Source organism: Dermacentor andersoni, chromosome 5 (genome assembly GCF_023375885.2).
Source record: "Dermacentor andersoni chromosome 5, qqDerAnde1_hic_scaffold, whole genome shotgun sequence".
NCBI classification, from domain to species: Eukaryota; Metazoa; Arthropoda; class Arachnida; order Ixodida; family Ixodidae; genus Dermacentor; species Dermacentor andersoni.
This window is the reverse complement of record NC_092818.1, coordinates 187,774,694-187,787,660: the sequence shown is the minus strand read 5'-3', so window position 1 is coordinate 187,787,660 and position 12,967 is coordinate 187,774,694. Positions and strand designations below refer to the sequence as shown.

The 12,967-nt window shown below is 44.0% G+C and overlaps 1 non-coding gene across 1 annotated transcript; it reads right to left on the bottom strand.

The window, feature by feature from the left end:
• Window positions 1-11,469: 11,469 nt before the first annotated feature.
• Window positions 11,470-11,541, bottom strand: TRNAT-CGU (transfer RNA threonine (anticodon CGU)). Its single transcript has one exon. It is a non-coding gene; the product is annotated as a tRNA-Thr (tRNA).
• Between the last annotated feature and the right edge of the window lie 1,426 nt (window positions 11,542-12,967).

The following is a 12,967-nucleotide window of genomic DNA, read 5'->3' as shown; positions in this document are numbered from 1 at the left end:
GATGTAGAGCGGCTTGATTCAGGGCACAAATTAGCAAGTCAGACTTCTTTCCAACTCCTGGAATGGAAGGCTGCACTTGTGGCTGCCGGAGACGCCACAAAGGACAATGTTATCTTGCTGCAGGCGTGAAATCGGGCGGAAGAGAGGATCGGTGTCAAGCTACAATGCCCGAAAAAGTGCACCGGGTCTGCTTTCCGAAACAGAAGCAAGGCGTTAAGACTGGAGTCAGGAAAAGTGACGCAGATGATTTCGAAGTGGTGTCTGTGACGACATATGTACTGATGGGCTGTTCCCTGGCGATGAAAATTGTTGCGGCTGTTGAAGCGCGTCACGGTAGATCCAGACATGTTCTAAGCGCTTGAGCTTGCATGCTCTCAAGCACCCAGAGATTTGTCCTCCGGGTGCTTGACAGCACGGTAGTACTGCATTGCAAAAAACCCATGAAGAGCACTTTGTACAGTTGAGGTTTGTACAGTTGACGCTCCCCATGCTTTTCCAGCAATGGCGTTGAAAAGATGACTGAGTGAGAGGAGTCCCTTCCTTAGGTAGGATACATGGGGGCTCCAGGAAAGGTCGCAGTCGACAATCATCCATAAAGATCGCTGGGTTCTTTTGTACAAGATAGTCTGGCCATCAATAGACACGCGGTATCCAGTCATCGATTTTCGCGTGAAGGCGACTAATGCGCACTTTTCTGTTGAAAGTCTAAGGCCTTGTCTCTGAAGATAAGTACACGTCATCGTTGCAGGCTTTTGTAACCTTGCACGAACCTGCAGACGAGTTACTTCTGATGCCGATTGTGACACATAGTAAGAATCGCACGGGGTAGACTTAGTTTCGTGATTAGTGTAGATCAGTGCTGGCCTTTGCGATATCGTGTTACATTACATAGTTTAAGGAAGTGCGCAAGAAGCAGAGAACTTCACGTTAATTTGATGTCTGCTGAGGGCTTTGTTAAGATCATGAGAAAGCCTGTGTACATATGAAGGAGAAGAAGGGGAACTGTGGGGCCCGATTTTCCTTAATCACAACCGTATGAAGCCAACAGATAAAGATGCTAATGAAAGCACGAGCGAAAATTATTTCTTGTTTTACTTATTGTTTTAGTTGTTGATTGGTTGATTCAGTTAAAGTATAGAAATTATAAGGTGATGGAAAGTGATAGTGCTCGGAAAACACAACTCGGTACCGGTGGGAGCCGAGCCCACAACCTCCGAGGAGGGCAGCATACTATAGGCGACATTATCGCAGTAGTACGACCAACCCTGCACTCACTGCCTGGAAACCACATGCACGCGCATGTGGGACAAGCACGACTGGACGACGGCGCCAGCTGTTCGTTCATACATGCTTCGTGTGCGCGCTTCGCTGTTCGCATTCCATTTTCCCTCGATAGAACGCAATTTTGTTATAGGGGCTGCACCACTAAACACCAAATCAGATTAGGCTTATAAAGTTTGCATTAGAAACTGTATTTGCACTAGTTCTAAGGCAACAGGTTGACTAGTAGTAGAGAGACCACGGCTAAGTTTTCAATTTTTTTATTTCTCGCCGAAACTTCTGTGACAGGACGTCAATGTCACATCGAAAATTTCAAGATATTTTTGCTATTTTAGCTTTTGTATCACAGTAGACATATTTGAAACTTGCTCTCTTTTGCTCCTTTAAAATAAAATGTAGTCCCTCCTTGCTGTTACAATATTAGCAAGGCCTTAGTAGACGTCGTCAAAATTCATAACGTCGTGGCCAACTGGTGCGGAAACTTGAAGGCAGCATTGCCATGTCACCCTGATTTAGTTTTGGCATCTTTTACGACTAATCAAGCTCCCTATCGTGGTAAGAATCTCATTTTCAGTATTCTTCAGGGGTCATTAACAAATACACATGAACTTGCTTTATCTCTTTGATGTCGCTTTAAGACAAAGCAGTGCAACAATTGATTTTGAACAATTGATTTTGCGAAGGCTTTCGATAAGGTAGCTCATAAGCGTTAATTATTGAAACTTCGCTTTTTTAATATAAATAGCAGGATAACGAATTGGGTTAGTAAATCTTTAACTAACCGGTACCAATTTGTAACTACTAATAAATTTTCTTCTAGGCGATCACTAGTAAAATCCGGAGTGCCGCAGGGCTCCGTATCGGGACCAATTTTATTCCTTCTATACGTCAACGACATCAGCAATAATATTAGATCTACAATAAGACTATTTGCAGATGAGTGCATAGCTTATAGACGAATAATTAACTCTTTCGACGCTGACATTTTGCAATCTGACCGCGCGAAAGTTACCTACTGGTGTAAACAGTGACAAATGGAAATAAATGTTTCAAAAACTAAGGTTATAGCTTTCACCAGATCTAGTAACCCGAGGCTTACCCATTGCTCGATGAACGGCATTAGTAGTTCACATGTGAAAACAATAAAATACTTGGGAATTCACTTATCTTCAAACGTTTCATGGAATCATCACATCGAAGTGATTACTAGCAGCGCGTCTAAAACCCTTGGGTACATTAGGTGTAACCTTTACTCGGCAAACAAGTCCACTAAATTATTAGCCTATACGACAATGGTTCGTTCGAAAATGGAGTACGCGCCTTTTATTTGGAATCCGCATCAATCGTACCTCATAAACAAGCTCGAGTCAGTCCAAAACAAAGCAGCCCGCTTCATCACGAAAAATTACTCACGAACTTCTGGCATCACTAACATTAAAATATCTCTAAATCTCCCCTCACTAGAAAACCGAAGGCTGATGGGACTTCTTTCCCATTTTCACAAGCTATATCACTGCGGGTCGTCTTTCAGTGCATGCCACATCAGGCCCGCCCATGGTATCTTCCCACGCCTTGATCATCCCCTTTAAAGTGCAGCCCGTTCTTGCGCGCACTAACTTCTTAAGTCACTCGCCCCTCTTTCTCGCGATATATCACGGGATTATGTTACCAAATGAAATCGTATCAGCTCTAAGTCATGATGATTTCCTCGCAAACCTAAAACGCTATTTTAACGTACTAACGTAGTATTCTCTTGCTTATTTGTTATAGGCATCCCTGTGTTATGGCGCGCTTAATTCTTATTTGACTCTTATTTTACTTCTTTCTTCCTCACCATATTTTGATGTTCCTTGCGCAAATAGTTTTGTTCTAGGTTATAACAGAGTCACTTGTACTGCATAAAATTTTCTCTGGTTGTGCTTTTCATTGTTTCATGCAGTATCTGCTGGTATGTGCACCTTTTTAGCAAGCATTTTTCTTTGTATGAGGTGACCAAGTTACGTTGATTTTGTGTAAAACCCATTTTAATTGTATAGGTATCTTCAAAATTTAGGACGTGTCGTTGTATTGCTCTTACTGTGTTTTTTTCCTGTTCTTCCGCTTGTGTTCTTTTTATTTTAGCATGCATTATCTGTTTAAATGCGTATACTGTATCTATCACTAATTTATTATAACACCCCTATGTAATAATGCCCGTGTGGGTCTTTGGGGTACTTGAATAAAAAACAACAACAATTTCTTCGTGTTGTGCTACTTTTGCCACCAAAATACTTTATCCGATCAACTTATTAACCTATCATGAAATTGTATGTACTGCGAAGGCGTGGCTACGGAATACTGCGGAAAAAAATGGCAGGAAGGATGTCGGCTGCGAAGAAGTGACGCCGCTTTCAATATGCGATAAGCTTTTGCCACACGACAAAGGAACCGCCTTTTCTTTTGGCCATAAAAGTGTAAAGCGTCAAAAGACAACACTGTAGCATAAAGGAAAAAGAAGTGATATGATGAAAAGTATTTCTGGGCACGAAAGTCAATCACGTCGTTTCTGGCGGCCAAATGAATTCCCCCCCTCCCTATTTTCTCATCTTCGCCGAGTTCCTAGATATATGCTCTCCTGCTTACCCCTGATTATGTTGTAGTAAACGAGGGTTTGAAAGCGATGCTCCCACTACAAGGAAAATAAAGTGACTGATACTCGGCGGGTGCCGTATAATGGCTGCCTTTGCCCTTCTACGCTGGCAGCCTCTGTGGCAAATGTGACCTATGCCGAGGGGCCTGATCTGGAAAAAAAAAAAAAAGAAAGCGCTTTTTTATCCGTTTTATGCGCTTGCGCAAATTGAGAAGTAAACGTCACTTTATTTGCGATGGTCAACACTGCTATTCGTTTCTGATCAGACTGCTGGCCTTGTTATACTTCAGTGACTCTTATGGCAAACTAATATCGCATTTTCTGAATCTCATTGAATTTAGATCTCGATCGCTTTTGTCGTACCCGCGTGAGCCGATTTATTTATAGCGATAGCCCTTTAAGGCTCTTTACAAAACATTCGCGGCTTCACCACTTATTTTTGTACTCTTTGCCCACGCGTATAGCCGCGTTGTAACATACGCGCCTGTGAAAATACTGAACGTATTCTTTCTGAAAGTGATGCACTTGGAGCAACTCGAAGGTTGGGCCTGTCTCAAGGCTAGCGTGTCCTTTGATGACGATTTATTATAGTGGATGTAACTGGCGCAAGGGATAGTGCGTGGACTGATTCGTGTCGCAGACAACGACGGATTTTTGCGCAGTTTGCCGATGTTTGCCTCTAATTTTGCGTGGCTAGTAAGAATGCGAATCCTTAGCGACTACAGAAAATTTGTTTGGGTAAGCATAGCAGATTTCTTCGATGATAATTGTTATGTCTTAGATTAACTCCTCGTTAAACCAGCCTGCTTTAAACACCAATAAGAGGCTTTCATCCCATCTGTGTATTTCGTAATTATTTTAGCCGAATTATCATGTGCCAGCGTACACTTATCCTATAAAATATACTTGGAAACGATGTACGTCTGCTATCGAAGTGCTTTCTTCTTTTCGTCGACGAATTCAGGAAGCCTGTTGCATCCCTCGCGAAACAGCTAACAGGGTGTTGCTTTTTTAGTTGCGCCAATTTTTTTTAGAGAGAGAGAGAGAGAGAGAGAGAAAGGCGAAGGAAAGACAGGGAGGTTAACCAGAGATTATCTCCGGTTGGCTACTCTGTACTGGGGGAGGGACAAGGGGATGCGATAGGTGAGAGAAAGAAGGATTTAACAATTGCCTGTGGCAGATAATGCAATTATAACCCTTGATCTAAGTTACTCGATGAGGCGGCCATTTCTTCTATGATAAATCAAAATGGCAAACTTAATGGTTACCGAACTTACGGTAATTAACTTTTTAATACTTTGCGCCAGATATTCCCGCCTACGAATTATAGCCGCTGAGTTCGCACGGCGTATACCCTTGGAACGAATGCGCAGGACAGCGCCAGTTCCGAGATATTAGTTTTCAAGGTCTCCGACGAAATGCATGCGTGTTCCAGTTACTTTCGTGCGTCAATGCATGTAAAACAGGGGTTTCTTAAAAAAGTAACTCGAGAGCCAATGCATTTCGTTTTTTATACAGGGTGATAACTTTAAGATTTATGGAATTTTTAAAAAATTGTCAGTGACAGATAGCATAATTCTTGCCCTTGAGCTGGATTATTCGAAGAGGCGCACATTATTAGCATGAGAAACCGAAATCCATATTTACCTAATTAAAATGAATTCACTACATACATTCTTATTAATCTTTTAATTGATAAATAATGACACATAATGCAATTTACGAACTGTAGTCCGTGAGCTTGCAAGACGCATTCACTCGAAATTAATTTCCAGGATGACATCAGCTTCGAGATATTATTTCACAAAGTATCTGACGAAATGCATGGGCGTCCCACATACTTTTGTGCTTCATTCCATAAAAAAGCTTTTTCTTTAAAGAGTAAGTGGAACAACAGTGCGCTTTTATGGCAAGTTTGATGGCGCTTATCTCTAAACGGGCGTCAGGCTGCAAATTTATTTCAAGTGGATACGCCTGACAAACCCACCGGCTACAATTCGTAAATTGAAATATAAGCCTTAAAGTAATTAATTCACAAGATAATTCGTGTAAATTTGTTAACTAGGTCAGTAGGTATTTTGATTTCCCGTGCAAGTAATGTCTGCTTCTCTTAAAAATCCGCCTCAAGGACTAGAATTATTTTATCTGCAAGAGGCCATCTTTAAAAAATTCCATGAAACTTAAAGATGATCACCCTGTATAGAGCGACCTATAGTCAAAATGGCATCTTTAAGATACGAGTAGATGCATCACAAAAGGTGTGCGAAAATAGCTATTTTTGATACCGAAACTGAAAAATACGTAACCATTACCGCTTGCCGGAAGTGACGCATCACCCAGAACGCTGCTCCTCGCAAGATCTCCGAAATTAGGCGTCGCACGCGGGCGGGACGGGGCACGCCCAATGATCTCGGAGGCGACGCGCCGGGGTTTACGTCATCTATTAAACAAGAGGCGCACGCGTCGTTTGCTTAGATGATATTTAAATGCTTCTAACAAGAAACAATTACAAGTCTTGCAGCACTGCAAGGATTGCTTCAAATGTACATGTTACTAATTTAGACCAACTTCGTCAAAGTGAAATTTAGTTGCAGTTGGTTTTGAATCGGTTGCATTGCATCAGTGCTTATTCCCAAATAAGCAATCTGAACAAGATAAAGCTCATGCTATAGCTTCTGCTAAAGATGGTGCACGGCCTAACTGCGGAAGTGTTCTATGGGGTACAGACAATAGATAAGGAGGGTTCTTAATCTCCACCTCTATGAATATGAGTAAACTTCCTTTCTTAGGCGGCGAGTCATTAGCTTTTCCACCATCCGTGTGCAAACTCTGTTTGCACTTTCTGATCTTTCTACCTCCCCCGTATACCTTTGTGGGGTAGCAAACCAGATGTTAGTGCTCTTGATAGCGTCCCTGCATTTTCTCCTATCTTTCATCCCTCTTATCTGCTGAAAAATGACCACCCCTAAAATGGTAAAATTTTTTATTCGTCTTCAAATATCACACTTGTTGCTTAGAAGCTTTTCACAAGAAATCATGCTTCTTTTGTTCATGCAAACTTTTCTTCCTTCTACTATAATTTAGAGGAGCAGAGCAAGTATTGACAAACACCTCATAGATTGAACTGAATTCTGATGTTTCCCATGCCAAAACCACGATTTGATTATGAGGCACGCCGTAGTAGAAGCTCCGGATTAGTTCTGACCACCAGAGGATCTTGAACGTGCCCCCAACGCACCGAACATGGTTGTTCTTGCATTTCGCCCCCATCGAAATGGAGCCGCCACTGCTGGGATTTGATCCCGCGACCTCATGTCAAGAACCTCACACGCTAGAAGAGTTCTCAAAAGTAAATTCTAGCCAATCCTAATGCTGGGCGTACTATTAGTGAAGGCGGGTGGCCAGTAAAAAATAGCACTTACCAACCTAAAGCTGTGTCAGTTCGACAACAAATTCTCGGCTCACCCAACACGCCTGTGCGACACAGTTACATGTAATGTAGTGAGAATACTCGATAATTGCCTCGTCCTAATTTACTCTGGCGAGAAAACACATGAATTTTTTCCTCTTCGGAAGTTTCGTTTCGTTATCGAAACATGGCTCACAATCAACATTAGGCTGCCCTTGACAAAGGCTTACAATGCAAACAATGCACGGAAAATGTCCTTACTTGGAGCGTTCTCGTCCGCCCATAATATCAGGCGCAGCCACGCAATCACTGGCCCGTTTTTTGTTTTTTCACGCTGTATCAGCCGTATAGCGTCTCGGAATATTCACACTGTCCTGGCTACACACCATGTGCTTGTCCTTCGGCAAACAGAGGCCCTCGTACTGCTCGGGTGGAAAGAACGAGCTGGGCCTGGCCAGCAGCCGCGTTCGCAACGCTTCCTCGCGCGCGTGGCTTGTGTTGATGCAAGGTTTTTTGTTCATCAAATTATGCAATGTTTATAAATGGCGCGTCTAAACGGATGCTTATGCAAATATTTGTGCCGCTTCGCTGGAGGCTCACCGTGAGTGCATTCTAGATACAAAGCAACCGGCTGTCCTCGCGTTAGCTGATGCTGGGAATAGAGGCACGCCTTACTACTTTAGCGCTGCCGACGCGTATAATATTTCGCATATTTGTTAGTGCTAGCAGCTGTAATCACGACCGCAATGCTTTGGTTTTCAGCACAGAGTGCTGTGAATACAGATTAAAATTACTTATTGACTCTGCATTACGGAAGAATACAAATAGTGCAGCTCAATGCATTTGACATATTTACGAAAACACTCTCAGGAATCAATTGTGGAGCTCAACTATCCTCCTTTTCTTCCTTAGGGCAGCTATTTTTTACTGTAGCATAGTGAAATTAAGTAAAACGTGATGCTGCATTTTTTTCTTTAAGAGGCCGGTTAGTGTCGAAGAGCTGAATTGTCATTTACTGCGAAGAGGTTGTCGGCCTTCAATAATTCGTTGAAGAGGCCTCAGGAGGATTAAACATTTGCAAGAGCGTTGCTGCCGCGCCTTCTTATCTTAGCCTGGCCACGCTAAATATTTAATTTGTGCAGTGAATGTTGCAATGAATCTTTACGTTCCGGGCGCTCAAACTAGGCTGCGTGAAAAATTACTTCCTTGCCCCAATAAAAAAAGAAAAAACGAGTTCAAAGAATGTTCATTAACCAAGTTCAGACGGATCTGTCTGTAAGGTAATGCGCCAGTGGACGTATCTGCCAGTTTTACAAAAAAGCTGAGTGCCTTCTCACTAACCATTTACACAGCTGGAAGAGGCGTCTTTTATCGCCAAGCATTGAAACGTTAGTTTGAATCACGTAGAGATGATGAGCTCCGTGCGGTTAGAATCACTTCATATCTACACATCACAACTTAGTAGGTGGATCACTAACACGCTGCTCTATACCGCAGCGAGAAGCCGTCCACGGTGTGGTTCTGGATCGATCGGTGGCACTCTCGACAACGCCACCCTTATAACATCCCACACGCAATCGATGCGCAACCTTTGCTCATGTTTGCTTATGCACACTCAGCAGAGCGGCTCCGTACCGGCTCTCCTGCTGTGTTTCATGTTAATTCAGGTCCGCGGGTAGCGCTGTCCGCCGAAATCGAACACGTGCAGCGGAAAGCGATTCTTCGGTAAACCTAGTCTTTCGCTGGCGTTGCGAAAGCGCGCGACGCCTTCGGAATTGCTCTCCATTCGGAGAAGGCGAATTCGAGCAGTCGTGGCCTTCGCGGTCTCTGTTACGAAAGTCTTGAGCCCGAAACACCGGCAGTTGGGCCATTTTGTGCGTGTCCGCTCTGATTGAGTTAAACGGCGGGTAAAAAGACTGGCGGCATATCACGGTAGGTCTCGTTCAAAAGCAACCCCCCTTTTTTTTGCTTGTGAGGTTTGTAAGAATGTTTCAACAGCGAACATGAAAATCTTGTTGATTTTGGGCCGGGGAAAAGTTCACTGCACTGTGCATTTGGCTAAACACGCGTGAAAGGTGCGCTCTGGTACACCTCCGAATGTGGGCGCTTGCGGCATCTGCTGGGGGTCATTGCGCCCCCGCAATTTTCTTCTGAGAAGGGCAAGGAAGGAGGTGAAAGGGTGGGGGGGGGGGGGGCGAGGGTTGTTGGAAGGTTCGTGGGCTGACTCTGAATGCACTCCCCCTCCCCCCCCTCTTTTCAGCGAAACCGGGAGTTGCTGCAGGCGAACAGCTCAAGTAGCGGCCACGTGCGGCCTCTGCATGCGGCACGGGGATTGTCGAGGTTGGGCTGTCAGGTGCATATTTCTTATAAATGGTATAGTAATAGCTATAATAACGGCGCAAGGCACAGTAAAACGGGAGCCCTTAGAAGCAGCCATGTGGATATTCATACTGAATGCAAGGCTACGATTTTTTTTTGTATCATTGATATACCGAAAGTTGTACTCAAAGCATGTCAGACGGCTCATTGCTTGACAAAAACAAGCAAGCAAACAAACACGAAGAGGCGGTTCAAAAGTGGGGTGACAAAATCATCGGTTACATGGGCGAGGTGGAGTTACGTGTTAGCTGTATGCAGGGTGTCCCAACTATTGTGCAGCAAGCTTTAAAAATATGCAAATGCCACGTAGCAGGACAGAACCAAGGTAATGTTGTTTGCCGTCATTTGGAGATACTCAGGCGATTTTCGCATTCCGCCTAATTGCATAATAACCCTTAATTAATTAATCAACTTCTCAAATATTATAATTAGGCGATTGGTGTAAATGAGAAAATTGTAGAGCAACATGAAAAACTCCCGATACAGCTTTCTGTTCCTCAATACGTGTCACATAGAAGTGTTTTTCTGAGCTTGAAAGAAGCCCACGAACACACACAAAGGGCCTCGAGCAGCTAGTCGCGCGGCAATTCACCAACTCACTGACTTCCACATTCTTACAAATTTGCGGCGTAAAGTAAATACACAGTTCCGTCTATCACCTTCAGTCAGACAGCGTATAGAAGTGGCATTGAGTGCTGAAGCGAGTTTTGTGGGCTCTCTGTTACGAGCACAAGTAGGACAGGGAGACCTCTGTCTTCCGGCTACATTGTTTGCTTTGCGAGCGGTTCCTCATGAGGCTACAGGGTTATCGTCAGCAGAACTACTGTGTGGGAGGACACTCTGTCCGCAATGAAAATGTTCAGAGAGATGTGGGAAAAAAGTGGAGAGAGTCAAACAGTGGTAGAGTGCGTGCTAAAACTGCTAGAACGGCTAAGTGCAACACAATAACTAGTTTAAAGAACTTGGGCGTGGCACAAGAAAAGGCTCCAAGCTCTATTACGACAGGAATACGAGGCTTCGAACGTTAAACGCTGGGCACCAGGTAATGATACTCAAAGCTTCTAGAAAGTACAAGCTTCAAGTTCACTGAGACCCTCCTGTTAATGTGCAGCACGAACTTTCATATATTAAGTATGCTCTGGAAGTGCCCGATCGTAGGAATGAGGTGAGAATATACTACTGCAATTTGATGAAGCCGTACGTGCAGCGGGGCGGAGTCATTAACTTTATCATCAAAGAGCCTGAGGACTTTGGTACCGAATTTGACGAATTTAAGGCGACCTCCAACTTCCTTGACAAAGTTGTAGAACACATTGCAAGCGCGGAAGCTCTTAAACCAGAGAAGGTTGACGAGCTAAAAGGCCTGCTAGGGGAATATATCGATAGATCCAGCAATTGGCCAGTTAGAACCGAACTAATGACGCATGAAATAGAGCTAACATAAACCAAATCCGTAAGATCAAAACCTTACATGTTCTCTCCACTGGAGAGATAAATTGGGGAGGCAAAGATATAGCGCATGCTAGAGCTGAGAGTTATTGAACCCGCTGAGAGTGGCTACACGTCACCGCTAATACTCATGGAAGCCCCTAATAAGGACTCTCGTCCGTGTGTTGACTACAGGAAGTTAAATGCCATCACTGGAGATCATATCATAGGAAGTTAACAAACACTGACTCCAAGGTCAACATAGAGAAAATTACTTGTACTTAATAAATGAATTGAAGAAATGATAAATTATTGGAAATGAAAATGGATGAAAAAAACAACTTGCCGCAGGTGGGGAACGATCCCACGTCTTCGCATTACGCGTGCGATGCTCTACCAACTGAGCTACCGCGGCGTCATTTACCCGTCCACTTCCTTGGGTATTTATGTTTCCTGCTAGAACCCTGGGAGTGTTAGCCAGCGCCACCACTCACAAACCTTTGCAGCGGATGTGGAACATCCTTTCTGCCGCAGGCGCCCTGGTAGCACAATTGGTAGAGCATTGCGCGCGTAATGCAAAGGCGTGGGATTGTTCCCCACCTGCGGCAAATTGTTTTCTCATACTTTCATTTCCATTAATTTATTATTCCTTTAGTTCATTTATTAAGTACAAGTATTTTCCACTGTGTTGTCCTTGGTGTCAATGTGCGTTGGCTTCTTATGGTATGTTTATTAAAAATCGGGTCCCTCGGTTAACCCCCTTTCTTCTCGTTTATCACTAGGGATCAGTTGTACCCGATACCCAACATCGAGGAACGAATCGAAAGAGTTAGCGTTGCTAAATATATTTCTACTCTAGTTCTCAGGCAGGGATACGAACAAGTTCCCCTTTTAGGAAGTGCTAGCCGCTATGCGGCATTTATCTCACCTGTAGGGACTTTTCGCCCTCTCATTCTGAGCTCCGGGCTCAAGAACGCGCCGTTTAGCTTCTCTAATTTGATGGACATTGTACTAAAAGACTTGCATTAGTTCGCATTGCCATATCTTGATTATGTCGCAATTTTTTCTGACAGCTGGAAACAGCACGTATCGCACTCCAAGCAGCTGTTCACGCGGTTGAGGGAAGCAGGCTTAACCATGAAGCCGAAAAAATGTAGGTTTGGCTGCTCGCAGGTTGCTTATCTGGGCCATGTCGGCCAGGGCACGAAATGGCCGACCGAGCTGAAAACAGCTACGATCGGAAAATTTACACAGCCGCGCACGAAAACAGAGATTCCTTCATTCTTGGGATCGTTGGGTACTATCAACGTTACATTCTGAATTATTCTCAAATAGCAAGTCCTTTAATGGACGCACTCCAAAAGGGAGCACCGAGTAACGTGCGGTGGGCTAAAGACATAGAGGATCCTTTACAAGGTTTCAAAACGTTTTTAGTTTCTCGTCCTGTGCTTCGCGCGCCAGACTATACAAACCAGTTCCTAGTTCAGTGCGATGGAAGTGACAGCGGAATGGGGCTAGGGATCTAGGGAGGGCATAGGGGATTTAAGCAGAGGTTTTCGGCTCCTCAGGTGTGCTTCATTTCAGCCATGCTAGACTGTTGAGACGTAACGCTCTCTACTCCTCATTCATGCAGCGTAAATAAACCTAGTACTCCTCGGTCTCGATGAGAACATGGTCCTTCCTTCAACAATGTCCTTGGCGTGGATTAGTCGGACGACGGCAAAGGCCAGCTGCCCCTTTTGACATGTCCGACCCAACTCTTACACCTTTCGCTATTATTCTTTTGTACGGTCATTAAGAGAGAATACTCTGTCATCAGATATCGTTCATAATATTTCCTA